Consider the following 13681-nt stretch of genomic DNA (forward strand, 5'->3'; position numbering starts at 1 on the left):
TTTTTCCAGTGGGATTTTTAGTGCTTTCAATCAGAGGGGCTCATCTTCCTGTACTTCATCTGACAATGTTCTGCTACTATAATCCTAACTCCCACCAAATGATTGGGTGAAACTATGCAAATAGGGTGTACAGGACCCGAATGAAGGGATTGGTTAGTTTTGCTACTTTGCTGGGTTTAAAAGGAACCATCTCAGAAGCAGAAATAGATGATCCTAGGACTATCAAGAAAGAAGAGCCATGAGCAAAGTACATCCTTTGGTCCTTGGGATCTTACTTAGAGAAATAGTGGTGTTGGCAGAGTCGGCAGCAGAGATGGCAGCATGGAGAGACAAAGCAGCAGGCTTACTGGCCTTTGGAAGGAGCAAAACCAAGTGCCTTTGGGCTGGTGGCCGGCTTGCAGAATTGGGTGCCTTTTGGGCATTCATTAGCTTGTAACAGTTGCCAGAGCAGGTTTGAGGTCCAGGGGCCACATGTCTGAGAGGCTAAGGACCAGAGAGAGACCTGCCTGCAGTATGGCTTAGAAGAGGTTCTCCTGATGGGAGAACTGCTGTATCTTGAAGTGTTTTGGACCCTGAATTGTTGTACCTTGTTCATTTCCCTAATAAACCCCATAATTGTGAATATTGTCTGTGAGTTCTGTCTGGACATTGCAGTGGATTATCAAACCCAGTAGAGAAGTAGAGCATGCCATGGGGGGCATGGCTGGTGTCAAAGAGAATCAAGAATGTTGAAGGGTGGAGATATATTTTACCTCCACCACATAGGAATCAGCAGCCTTGGAGTGATTTTTAGTTTGATTCTCCTTTCTCTTTGTGAAGCCAGAGGAAGTCAGACATGCCCCACATGCTGTTTATGTACTCCCTTTTGGTTCTGTCAAACAAAGCTTGCTTAGAGATTTTACTGTTTGCAAGTTCACATCTTGATTGTTTTGGGCTTTTTCAAATATGTTGTTAAATGTTGCCAAGTCAATTCTGACTTATAACAACCCTGTATAGGGTTTTTGAGGAGTGGCTGGTGAGTTTAAACTACTGAGCTTGTAGTTCAAACTGACTTTGCAGTCCAGTGCTTATCCTATAGAGTAAAAGTGACATAAAAGCAAAAAAAAAAAAAAAACAACAAAACAAAACAAAACAGAAACAAATACAACAAATAAATAAACAACAAAACCCCAAAAAGCAAAATAGGGCATTTTTCCTAATATGTTGTTGTTAAGTACCGTGGAGTTGGTTCCGACTCATAGCAACCCTGAACAGGGTTTCCGAAGCTGTAAATCTTCATGGAAGCAGAAAGCCTCATCTTTCTCCCACAGAACAGCTGGTAGTTTCAAACTGCTGACCTTGGGGTTAGCAGCCCTATTCGTAACCACTACGCTACCAGCGCTTCTTAATATACATACTTGAAAAGTCAAAGTGTAGATTTGGTAGGTTTTCAGGGGTTCATGTGCCATCATCAGCTCTCAGTCTCTCCAGATCCTCTGGCTCTTTTGTCTGTTGCTTTTCTTTAGATAGACTGTCTTTACATGGTGACCTTTGTAGCTTCAGGCTTGCAGTCTCCCAGTTCCAGGTCCTGCAGAAAGTGAGGACCCCTTTCCTGGTCATTTAAGCAAATGTTTCAGACTTAATTCTGAATTTTACTCAAGGCATACAAAGAAAAAAAAAAAAGATGATCTATTCAAAAGCAAAATAAAGTGTCAGAAACTATCTTGGAAGAAGCACAGATAATGAATTCACTAGACAAAGATTGTAAAGTAACAGTGGTGGTAGTGGTTATGTGCCGTGGAATCAGTTCCAACTCATAGCGACCCTATACAGGGTTCCGAGGCTGTAAATCTTTATGGGGGCAGAAAGTCTCATCTTTCTCCTGTGGAACAGCTGCCAGTTTCGAACTGCTGACCTTAAAGTTCACAGCCCAATTCATAACCAGTACGCTACCAGAGCTCCTAAACAACAGTATAAAGAACTTCACATAATGAGGAAAATGATATATCAATTACAAGAATTAACACCAATTCTTCTCAAACTTGTCAAAAAACAGAAGAGAAGGAAATATTTTCTAATTTACTCTTTGTTGTTAGTGCCCCAGCCACACCCTAATATGAAGGCCAGATTAAGACAATTCAAGAGGACTAAGTCATAGGTCAATATCCCTTATGAGCATAGATATAAAAAATTTTCCAAAAAGAATACTATCAAACCAAAAGGCTTATACACCATGACCAAGTGGAATTTATCCTAAGAATGTAAGGGTGGTTCAACATAAGAAAATCAGTCAATGTAATATACTAAATCAATAGCATGAAGGAAAAGAGCAACATAATCTTCTCAAGCGATACAGAAAAGGCATTTGATAAAATCCAGCAACAGTTCATATAAATGGAGAAAAGATTAAAGTTGTCAAAGACTTCATTTTGTTCAGATCAACCATCAATACTCATGGAAGCAGCAGTCAAGAAATCAAACAACATCTTGCATTGCAAATCTGCTGCACAAGACCTCTTTAAATTGTTCAAGAGCAAAGGTGTTAGTTTGAGGACTAAGGTGCACCTGACTCAAGCCATGGTATTTTCCATAACCTCATATGCATGTACAAGTTGGACAGTGAGTAAGGAAGACAGTATAAAAACTGATGTATTTGAGTTATGGTATTGGAGGGGAATATCAAAAGTACCATGGACTGCCAAAAGACCAAACAGATCTGTGTTGGAAGAAGTACAGACAGAGTGCTTCTTGGATGCCAGGATGGCCAAATTTCATCTCTCATACTTTGGACATATTATCAAAGGGACCAGTCCTTGAAGAAGGACATCATGTTTGGTGAAATGGATGGTCAGACATAAAGAGGAAGACCCCCAGTGAGATGGACTGGCACAGTGGCAGAAGCAATGGGTTCAAACATAACAATGATTGTGAGGATGGTGTAGGACTGGACAGTGTTTTGTTGTGTTATGCATTCACTATGAGTCAGTCCTGACTCAATGACACCTAATAACAATAGCAACAACTCATGGAAAAAACACTTAGTAGATTAGGAAGAGAGAGGACATTTTTCAACTAGAAAAAAGGCATTTTATCTAGGTTTTTTTTTTTTTTTGGCAGTCCTTTCCCATTTGTTAACAAATCATAACAAATGGGAAAAGACCGAAAAATTTCCCCTGAGATCAGTAATAAGAAAGCAGGATATCATTATATACTGGAAGCTCTAACTGGAGTAATTAAGTATGACAAAGAAATAAAAGGCATTCAAATTAGAAAGGAAGAAGCAAAATTATCTCTATTCATAGATGAAATGATTGCATATACAGAAAATGCCAAAGAATCTAAAATAAAGCTACTAAATCTGATAAATTAATTCAGCAGAGTTGCAAGGTACACGATTAACATACAAAAGTAGAATGTGTTTCAATACAACAGCAATGAACAATATGAGAAGAAAATTAAGAAAACAACTCCACTTAAACAATAGCATCTAAAAGAGTAAAATTTTCAGGAGTTAATTTAACCAGGGAGGTGAAAAATATGTACACCAGAAATTATAAAACATTGTTGGGAGAAATTAAGGAAGACCCAAGTAAATGGAAATACCTCCTGTGTTCGTGGATAGAAAATTTAATATTGTTCAGATGTTAAACAAGATTATCTATGGATTTAATACAATCTCATCAAAATCCCAACAGCCCTCTTTGCAGAAATCAAAACTCCAATCCTCAAATTTATTTGGAATGGCAAGGGACACTGGATAGCAACAGCACTTTTGGAAAAGAAGATCAAACAAGGACTCACACTGCCCAATTTCAAAACACTACAAAATTATAGTACTCAAAACAGTGTAGTGTAGTAAAAGGACAGACAATGGAGACCCATGAAATAGAACTGCGAGTTCAGAATAAACTCACACATCTATGGCCAATTGATTTTAGACAAAACTGCCAGGTTCATTCAATGGAGGGAAAAGAGTAGTCTCTTCAACATACAGTCCTGCGACTACTGGATCTCCATAAATAAAAGATGAAATTGGACTTAGACCTTCTATCATACATTAAAATTAACTTAAAATATATAAGTGACCTAAATGTAAGCTAAAACCATAAACTCTTATAAGAAAACACAGGAGTAAAACTTTAAAATCTTTGGGGAAATGTATTCTTAGCAATGACACCAAAAATTCGAGCAACAAAAGAAAAATAGATAAATTGGACTTCATCAAAATGAAAAGGATGTGCACATCAAAGGACTTAATCAAGAAAATGAAGAAACAACCAACAGAATGGGAGAAAATATTTGGGAATTATCTGACAAAAGCTCAATATCAAATATATTTTAAAAACTACTACTCAACAACAAATGACAAACAATTTAATTAAAAATAGGCAAAGGACTTGAATCGACATTTCTACAAAGAAGATATACAAATTAATAAATACAAGAAAAGATACCCAACATCATCAATCATTCGAGTAATACAAATCAAAGAAAGCCACAATGAAATAGTGCTTCAAGTTCACTAGAATGACTATTATCAGAAAAATAGAAAGTAACCAGTGTTGAAATGGATGTGGACAAAACTGAAATCCTCGTCCATTGCTGGTGGAAATGTAGAATGGTGCAGACACTGTGGAAAAGAGTTTGGTGGTTTCTAAAAAAGTTCAAGAGTCCCTGGGTGGTTAACACTCTCAACTGCCAACTTCCAACTGCAAACTTGGAGGTTTGAGTCTACTCAGAAGTACCTTGGAAGAAAGACTTGATGACCTCCTTCCAAAAAAAATCAGCCATTGTTACAGAGAGCAAAATTATTTCAACTGCATAGACTTTGCCACACATATTGGGGGAATGAGTTGCTGGGACTGGGGGCTCAGTATCATAGTCTTGGGGACACCATGGCCAATTGGCATAACATAGTCCACAGACACAATTTTCTACATCCTGCTTTGGTGAATAGTGGCTGGAGTCTTCAAAAGCTCATGAATGGCCATCTAAGGTGCAGTTAATGGCCTCTCCCTGTACAGAGGAAATGTTGTTGTTGTTGTTGTTAAGTGCTGTTGAGTCAATTCCAACTCATAGGGGCCCTGTACAGTGTTTCCAAGGAGCAGCTGATGAGTTTGAACCAACAACCTTGCAATTCAAACTGACCTTGAGGTTGAGGGCTTATCCTGTGGTATCACATAAGGAATTCACAGAGAAAATAAGAGTGATGAGAACTGAAGATGCTTGGAAACAATTAGTCCAATGGACTAAAGGAACAAAGGACCTTGAAATCAGAAGAATTAGATGGTGCCCCAACACTACTACCAACTGCTCTGAAAGGGATCCTATTAGAAGGTCCTGGATAGAGTGGGAGAAAATCTGGAACAAAACTTAAGATCATGAAAAAAAGACCAGTCTTATTGGTCAGGTGGAGACTAGAGGAACCTGAGACTATGGCCCTTGGTCATCCTTCAGGTCTGGAACTGAACTCATCCTCGTAGCTCAATTTCCAGCAAACCCAAAGATAGGTACATAGCAGGGATTAACAATACTAGTAAGGTAAAAACACCACAGACTGGTTAACCATTCGAGATCCAAAGGGTAGTATTTATCTAAGGACAAAAATCCGAAGGGCTGGGAAAGAAGAAGGAATGGAAAAAAGAATCACAGGAAGGAAATAGGATATGTAGAATAGACAAATGTGTTTACTATGAATTAGTTAGTATTTATTTACTAGGGGCTGGGACTTGGGGGCAAGAAAGTTATTACTGAAGGGATACTGAGTTTCTGTTTGGAGTTGTGCTGGTGATTGTGCAACATGATGAATGCAATTAATGTCATTGAATTGTACACTTAAAATGGTTAAAATGGCAAATTTTTGTTATATATATTTTATCACAATAAGAAAAAAAATCCCAACACTTGAATTGTTTTCTGCACCTCTCAAGCCCCCATGTTCAAACCTTTTAACTCCATTTCGCCCTACTCCTCTCCTCTCTCCTATTCCTTTCTCAGCCTTCAGATCAGATTAGATTGCCTATCTAGTTTCTCCTGTGATCTTACATTCTCCAAATACATACACACCCAGTTTTGTGAGATGAGGTCTCTCTTTTGAGTATCAGCTCTTTGCTTTTGAAGTCTTGTTCTGGTTGGATAATTTTCTGCTTTACACTCATAAAAACTACCAGGGCATTTATGGTTCTGCATAAATAAAAAACATCACCAGCTTGTTGCCATGGCGATGGGCCCCTCCCCATCTCTAGTCAGAGAGGCTGGTCCACCCAGTCTGGTGCAGTAACTCTTCAGAAAGTTCCAACCTCACACAGAGACAGAACTGGCATGTTGAAGCTGCAAACGGCAGCTTCTGGGATGTGGACAGGTGGCTGCACTGTTGGCAAATCTCTGCTTTCCAGATTAGCATTGTGCAATATATCATTACAGATATTGATTCAACTGTTTTCATTAAGACCCCTAAATAATAGAGACTTACACAAAGCAGACATTGATTTCTTTCTCCCTTAAGCAGCCCAGGACTGATGAAGGCACTCCATAGTCTTAGGGACCCAGGTTCCTTCTATTTTACTGTTTTGACAAATTTATCTGCTTTATCTCAGATGGCTCACCACTATGCCCATATTATAGTCAGAGATGGGGAAGAAAGATGTGTGGGGCATGTCCTTTCTTTTAAAGGGACCACCAGGTATTGTATCCATCAACTCTGATACTGGGGATAGAACTTCACTGCAAAGAGTGCTGGTTAAGCATGTGGACTCTGAGGTTTAAATCCTGGACTACTATGTATGAGCTAATTAGCATTAGGCATAGTACTCACCCATTCCATGGCTCAGTTATGGGGAGAGTAGTGATCATTGTGGTGAGGATTAAATGAGCTGTGATGTAGAAAGTGCTAAGTACAGTGTCTGGCATACCAAAACCCAACCCAACCCACTGCTGGTGAGTCGATTCCAACTCACAGAGACCTAGTAGGTAGAGTTACGCCTGAGCCCACTGCTGCTGCCGTGGTGCCAATCCGTCTTATTAGCAGTCTTCCTCTTTTTTTGCTGACCCTCTACTTTACCAAGCATGATGCCCTTCTCCAGGTTCTGGTTGCTCCTGATAGCATGCCTGATGTAGGAGAGACCAAGTATCATCATCCTGACTTTATATCTATTAACTGTTATAACTATTATGACAGCTTCTGTTTCAGCACGAGGTGGTGGTGGGGTGGTGACAATGATGCTATTTCCCAAAGCAAAAATAAAAAAAAGTGTCAGACTGACAAAATGATGAGTGATTACTATAAAAGTCCATGAAGACTAAGCCTGAATACACTAGAAAAATCCTGTCTTTTTAAGGCAGATCCTTGCATTCCAGGGCTGAGCTCACTGGGATACCCAGGACACCCTGCAGACAACTTCTGGTGATAAGCCCCACCTTGATTGCAGCAGGTCCCAACATGAAGCCAAGCCAGGACTGATGGTATCAATTCCCAAGCAATCTGACCTAGAGCTGGGCCAACTGAAATCACTTCTGGGTCAGGAGTGAGAAGGCAAATATTCCCAGACCAGGAACCATAGTCTTCCAAGTCACAAACACAAATAAAGAGGGTCTGAGATTCTGCCAGGGAGAGAAATTCTCTGTTTGAAGTGGGAAGGAAACAGTGTTGGAATGAAGCATCTTAATTCTGTTTCATACCAACAAGAAAATCCTGGTGTGGCGCTTTAGGATAAGCACTGAACAGCAAGGTCGGTTTGAATACAAGGTCAGAAGTTCAAACTCACCAGTTGCTTCTTGGAAACACTTTACAGGGTCTCTGTGAGTTGGAACTGACTCAATGGCACTTAACCACCACCACCTCCAGAAATTTAAACAAAATATTAAAATCCAGTTGACCTTGCATGATTACCTCATCTTATGTTATCTTTCCATATCCCATGTGTCCTTGTGCCATCATGGGCATGCTCACTCAAACACTGAGTCAGACAGGTAGCAGGACTCAAAACTATTGTGCCAGGAGTCTTTCCTATCCTTTTGGGCTACTTTTTGCTCTGGTTACTGCTACAACCATCTGTGTGCAGGTGTAGCCTAGCAGCATCTCTCTCTGCTGTCCCTGATGCATTCTACCCCAAGCTTTCCTGCCTCTGCTGAATGACAAGACTATGGAGATCTGCCCAGTCTCACTGGCACATGCATAGACCTGCGAGTTGAAAGACCTAACCCCACCTGGAGTATCCGTTGGTCAATGGAGAAAGATAGAATATCCTGTATCTGAGGTGGTCGATTCTAAGCCTCATTCTACAGGAGACTTCAGAATGTCTCATTGTGACTAAGACTTCCACGGTGGTGACCAGCTCCATTAAACTCCCTTGGATTGGTGTTCCCTTCATTCTCATTTTATCATCCAGTTCTTCCCCTCTAGCTCCTTGGATTCACTTCCCCAAATAAACTACTTGCAAAAAAGTCCTTGTCTCAGCCTTTCTTTTTGTAGGTAACCCAAATAGGATAGTGAGACTGAGGTCTCTAGAAAGGGAGGAGAAGGCAACCATTTCAATGCTGAGATTTATAAATCTAGCCCGCATCTCCCCACCCCTCCAACTCCAGACTCATCTATCTAAGCCTGCTTCACATACCCACCAGATTTCTGATAGACAATTCCAATACAACAGGGCCCAAACCAGTTGTCTAATAGACAGCTCCAATACAACAAGGCTAAAACCAAACTTCTTACCCCTACCTCTTCCCCCCACCATAGTCCTGTGCATCCCTCATTCCTTCTACTCCTTATCAGCAGCACCATCATTTGCCCATTTGCTCAGGCCCCAAACTTAGGAGCTATCCACGAGTCCTCTCTTTTTCTCACTTCTCCACACTGAATTCATTAGCAAAGTTTTTGAATTTTTCTTTCCAAATACCATGGTTTAGTGATTCTAATTTACCTTTTTTCATATGTAAACATTTATGAATTCAGAATGAATCTTAAACAATCCATTACATGCTAGAGTTTAACTGGCAGCATTTTCATTCCATGGTAAAATTCAGGCACCCTCATCATCTCCACAACTCACATTGTAGTCCAAGCCAGCATCTCTTTTCTGCACTACTTCCGTGGCCTCTTGACTAATGCCCCTGCTCCACTGCAGTCTCTCCAACACAGAGAGATCTTTCAAAAGTATGAATTGGTTCATGCACTTTCTGGGTTTCAACAACTTTCAGAGTAAATTCAATCTTCTTTATCACAGCATAGGATACAATGTGATCTGGCTCCTCATAACCTTCCCTCTCTTACTTGCCATGCTGCAGTCACTTTTTGGAGGTTTCTTACAGTTCCCAGATGGACTTAACTCCTTCCCACCTAAGGGCCTTCACACAACAATTCTTTCTGCCTGGAGAATCCTTCCCCTGGAATATCTACCACCTCATGTCCCTTTCTATGTTCATGTCTTTGTTTAAATATCTCCCCAGAGAAGGCTTCCCTGACCACTCTAGCTACAATAATCATCTGGCTTTATTTTTCCTTCTAGCACTTAGCTGAAATCATGGAATTTATTTATTTGTTCACTTGCTTATCATCTGTCTTCTCATTATAATGTGTGGGGAGAATGTATAATCTATAGATTCTATAAGAACAAGAATCATGCTTATTTCTCCTAGCATCTGACACATATTGTTGTTGTTGTTTTGATAAGTGCTTTTGAGTCAGTTCCAATCATTATGGGAGCAGAAAGCCTCATCTTTCTATTGAGGAGTGAATGGTGGGTTTGAACAACTTACCTTGTTCATCCTACTGAGCCACAGGACCCTCTCTATCACATATTAGGTGCTCAATAAATATTTGCTGAAGAGTGAATAAATGAGTGAAAATTCAAAGCATTGGTGAGCAGGTGGTAAAATATCATCTCCCGAGGTGGCTGGGCTTCTCTTTGCCCACTCTTTCTACAGAATGAAGAGGCCATTGTATCAGCCACCCCTGCTGGGTGGGGGTACAGGAAAGGGGTGGGGTTTTTTCAATTTAGCTCCGAGATCAGGCTTTATGATTTGCTTATTCCGACCCCACCTCATTCCACAGAGGATTAGATGTGGTTTACAGGCAATGCACAATGCCTAGTGAAAGAAAAGGGCATAATAAAATTTGAACTAGGGAAAGAACCAATCAGAATAGATTGAATATTCCAGAGTCTTATCCTCCTGAGATACTTGGTGGCTAATGTATGTTTAAGTTTTGTGGTCCAAAGGCAGAAGGCATGACGTTTCTTACCAAGCTAGTTGAGAACACAATGAGGAGCATGAGAATGGCTGGTGGAGAGTGTAGGCAGTCATTGTGGACCTCTCTAGAGGAGCTGTGTTAGTGGATCCAGGCTGACATTTCAAGTAGGTCCAATATGATGAAAAGAAAGGAGAGTTGAGAGTGAGGACTCACTTGAAAATCCAGCATGGTAGATGGCCACACCTCTGATTTTGTCCAACTCTCTAAGCTGGGCCTTGGCAAACTCAGGTTTTGAGGACTCCAGCCCTGTTGCACTTCTCTCGCCTTCCTCCTGAGAGAGATGCATTGCCCACACTCCACTTTCTAGTGAATGGCATGTTGGAGGCACTGCAGAGATCTAAAGTTTTGTTTTAGTCCCACATACTTACATGCCTGAACTAACACTTCAGCTGGAGCCCAGGTTCCCATCTCAGTCTTCGGTTGGTTCATTCTTCTGGAATGTGGCAGACTGTTGGAGTCCAATTCATTTTGGGAACTTTGTTAATTACAGAAGGGCCATTGTTCCAGGAGCAGAGTTACTCACCAAGGTGAGCTGAAGTGACGAATCTGGACAGGCCTACTTGGTAGTCAATCGGCATGGAGTTGCGACTGCACCTTGTTAACTGGTTTCTGTCTTGCCTTCATTGCCTCTCCCTTAGCACAGGTGTTGCACCAAAGGAAGAACGAGCCACGGGAATCCAGCCCCTCGAAAAGTGTAATAATTCTGTCCCAGCCAGGTTTATTAGTGGTTTTGAGTCTTATTTTAGCAGCAGAATTCAAGTTCATAGAAACCCCAAGATGTATGTAAAACAAATAGTAGTGGAGTTGGGTGAAGGGTGGTTTCTTCCAGTACCCCACAGTAACCCTGAGACACCTGAGAACATAGTTTAAAATCATAGGTAATGTAAACAACTCAGAATTCATCAACCAAAGCACAGATAAGCTGTGTACATCCATACAATGAAATATTACTCAGCAATAAAAAGAATAAACTATTAATATATACTGCAATGTAGATGAATCGCCAAAAAATTCACTGTCTTCAGTGAAAGAAGTCAGCCAAAAACAAATACCTGACTTCATTTACATGAAGTTCTCAACCATACAAAACCAATTCATGCTAATAGAATTCTGCACAGTGGTTGTTCATAGAGATGGACTTGATTGTAGAAAGAATAAGGAGGCTTTCTGGAATGATGGGGACATTCTATATCTTGATTGAGGTGGTGATTATACAACTATATATATATTTGTTAAAACATCATATTATATTTTTATGACTTCCAAAAGTTTGTTTCAAAAATACAAAACCAAAAAGAATAATAATTATTGATCTTAGAATTTAATTGGGATGTACTATTTTGTGGTGCTGTAGGATAAGCACTGGACTGGTAACTGAAAGGTTGACAGTTCAAACCCACCAGCCATCTAAGACACCCTGTTGTCAAGTGCCGTCGAGTCGATTCCGACCCATAGCGACCCTGTACTGGGTTTACAAGGAGCAGCTGGTGAACTTGAACCGCCGACCTTGCAGTTCAAATGGCTTTGCAGTCTGGTCCATTAACCCACAGCGCCATACCAGGGCTCTACTACACAGGGCAAATATGAGTTAGAACCGACTTGAAGGTACACAGCAACAAGAGCAATTTAATCCAAAGGTTTTAAGTAAATCTTGCCTTATGAATATCTGTATTGTATAAGTGTATATTTATATCTAGAGCAAATAAGATTTAAAAAAAAGAAAAATCACCTAACCAGATTTGTGGATTTCTGGTTGTAGGATCAATGCTGGACAAGCACAAGGTCAGTGGTTAAAACTTAGCAACTACAATTGGATTTGTAGGCCTTATGACCTCTGAGTATAAAGGAAAGGAGATCAAATTAGTATTTTTCCAAATGAAAGGCATCACTGGGCCTCAGTTCCTTATTCCCCAGTCACTCTCTGTTCACTCCAAAGTGTCTCCCAAGAGTTTCTAAAAGTCCCTAAAAAAGATATCACCCATGTGCTCACAGACCATTCTGTCTGCAACCATCACTGTGAAGGAGCCACAGGATCCAGTTCTAGGCAGAGGAGAGGTGAGGATGTCCTATTACCACCCATAGATCCAGGCAATCAGAGCCTCTGTCCCAGACCCTGCACTGCATACAAACTCTCCTCCTTCCAGTCACATGCTTTGGAGAGCTGTTCTTGAAATAAATGGTGGCTCTTGGGACAATAACAACGGAAAGGCTGGATCTTACTTGAAAAGGGTCGGGCTGCAGTATTACTCTCAAGGACATGGGCTATTGGGCCCTCAGAATGTTGTTGATATGCTGATTCTCACATGTGTTAGACTAAGGACAAAGTCTAGACTTTAGGTTACTGATGACCTGAGTTTGGCTTGAGCCATAAATGTAGGCCATTTGTGTCCCTAATGCAGTGCTGTCTCTGAGCTACAACACCCAAGGGCAGGGGCTGGTGACTGGCATTTGTATCCTAAGCACTATCTCCTCTCATCAGTGACAACCAGAGCTGTCACACACACACACACACACACACACACACACACACACACACACACCTTCTCCACAGTCTCTCTAGGTGACCATCCTTTCTTATCTACTAGAGAGAACTGCAAAGGCCAGCAATTCAAACCCACTAGCCACTCCTAGGAAACTTTACATAGAGTTGCTATGAGTTGGACCCACTGATGACACTTACAACAATAGAAAGATTGTAGCTCTGTAAAGCTAATGGGTCCTTCCCATCAATGTCCCCTCTTGTCTCTCACAGATGTGATAATGTCATGATCTCCTAAGTTGGTCTCTAGTCTTGCAGGACAAGGGACAGACTTCTTTGCACAAATGGAACTTTGCACAGTTCCTCCCACTGACTTCTCACTCGTCTTCACTACTGCTGCTACAAGTCAGAGGTGCAGGCAACACTGAAGAGCTCACATTCTAGAAATGCAACCCAGTGAGTTGAAGAGAAGATGATTGGAAGATGTGCCTGTCTATGTTTTTGCTACAACATTCCTAGCAGTAAATTTAACACGGTCATTATCAAGGAAGCATAGAAATGACCTAAGAGAATGATTCAATGCTAGTGTTCACAGGTGGCATGATGGATGAAGCAGCATCACTAATAATGATGTAGCCAGTGTTCAATAAACGGTAACGGGGACAATGAAGGTTCAATGGTAGAATTCGCACCTTTCATGCCCACAGACCTGGGCTCGATTCCTGACCAATGAACCTTATGCACAGTCCCCACCCATCTGTTTGTTGTTGTTGTTGTTGTTAGGTGCCGTCGAGTTGGTACCGACTCATAGAGATCCCATGCACAAGAGAATGAAACACCACTTGGCCCTGTGCCAAATTCACAATCACAGCTACATTTGAGCCCATTTCTGCTGTCACTTGCCTGTCCATCTCATTGGGTGTCTTCCTCTTTTTCTCCACACCTCCACTTTACCAAACATGATGTTCTTCTCCAGG

This window comes from Chrysochloris asiatica, unplaced genomic scaffold (assembly GCF_000296735.1).
Source record: "Chrysochloris asiatica unplaced genomic scaffold, ChrAsi1.0 scaffold00052, whole genome shotgun sequence".
NCBI lineage: Eukaryota > Metazoa > Chordata > Mammalia > Afrosoricida > Chrysochloridae > Chrysochloris > Chrysochloris asiatica.